Below are 1375 nucleotides of genomic sequence, written 5' to 3'. Positions count from 1 at the left end.
CGTAGAATGCCCTTCCCTACTTCTTTACCAGGAGAACTCCTACTCATCTTTCAAGACCAACTTCCTCTGGGAAGCCTTCCCCAAAGGCCCCCCAGAAAGAGGCAGTTACTCATTTCTCCACACTCTCTCAGTATTTATTCATATCTTGATGCCTGACACATTATCTTTTAATTTTCATTTACTTGTCTCTTCTCCTACTTGTAAAATTCTCTAAGATTGGTATGGAGTGTGATTCAATGTTCAGACAACCTTGAATACCCATGCCTATCATAACATCCGTACCAGGCACACAAAAAAGTGTGTTGACATGCACTGAAAGAGTTACTGAGAATTGTCCAAATCTCTAGAGAACTCAGGAGCTATTGATTCAAGCAATTCACAGATTGCATGCTGGTAAGAGCTATTGAAAGTTAAGGAACACCTTCTTAAAAGTATGCAAATTAATGAAATATTTTAGAGTGCAATATCGTGATATAGTTCAACATTTTAAACGTGTAAACTCTTTGACTTGGCCATCCCACTTCTAGGAATTCTTCCTGTAGGTATTCTCACATATGTGCACTAAGAAATATCTACAGGAATGGTTGGTGCAGCTTTGTTTATCACAACAATAACAACAACAAAAGGATACAAATCAAGTATCCATTAATAGGAACACCAGCTAAAAGGAGAATGTTTTACCTAAACCAGGTAGTACTATTCAGTTAGTAAGAGGAATGAAATAGACCTATATGTACTGATTTGGAAAGATGTCTGAGGTATAACCATAAGTGAGAAAAGCATTGCAGCACAATGAAAAAAAAAAAAATACACCAAACAGTTAACAGTGGTTATCTTCAGGACATGGCATTAGAGAATAATTTCATTCTAAACTCTAGAGATTCCCATACTTTTTTATCTCCAAACAAGCAATGCATTTATAATAAAATGCATGCTTTTTTTTTTTTTTTTTTTAAGCAGAAGGCTCCCCTCGTCTCCTCCCTAGCTTCCCAACTGAGTGCTCTAGAGAATAAGCAGCCCAGCACTGTTCACAGGCTAGAAAAGCTAGAACCTGCTTCTTTGCAGGTGCTCCATGAGGGAGACACAGCTCTGAGTGCTGCTTCCTCCCAGCTGGCAATCACGCCCCCCTCTTCTTCTGCTTATGCTGGAGGTGTGGGGAGGGCTCAGCAGGATGGGTGGAGTGGGAGGCAGGTAGGTGGGAGAACTCTGGCATCAAAAGCTGCCTCTGCCTCTCTCTCTCAGCCCTCAAAGCTGCCTTGTTGAGACCAAGAGAACAGAAATAAACTGCAGGTACATCAGTTAACTGCAGAAACAGCCCTCTACCTTGACTTCCAGTGGCATCCTAGGTGCTGGGCAGGGTCTCCCACAGCAGGAA

Source organism: Orcinus orca, chromosome 8 (assembly GCF_937001465.1).
Source record: "Orcinus orca chromosome 8, mOrcOrc1.1, whole genome shotgun sequence".
NCBI lineage: Eukaryota > Metazoa > Chordata > Mammalia > Artiodactyla > Delphinidae > Orcinus > Orcinus orca.
This window is presented reverse-complemented; position numbering follows the sequence as displayed.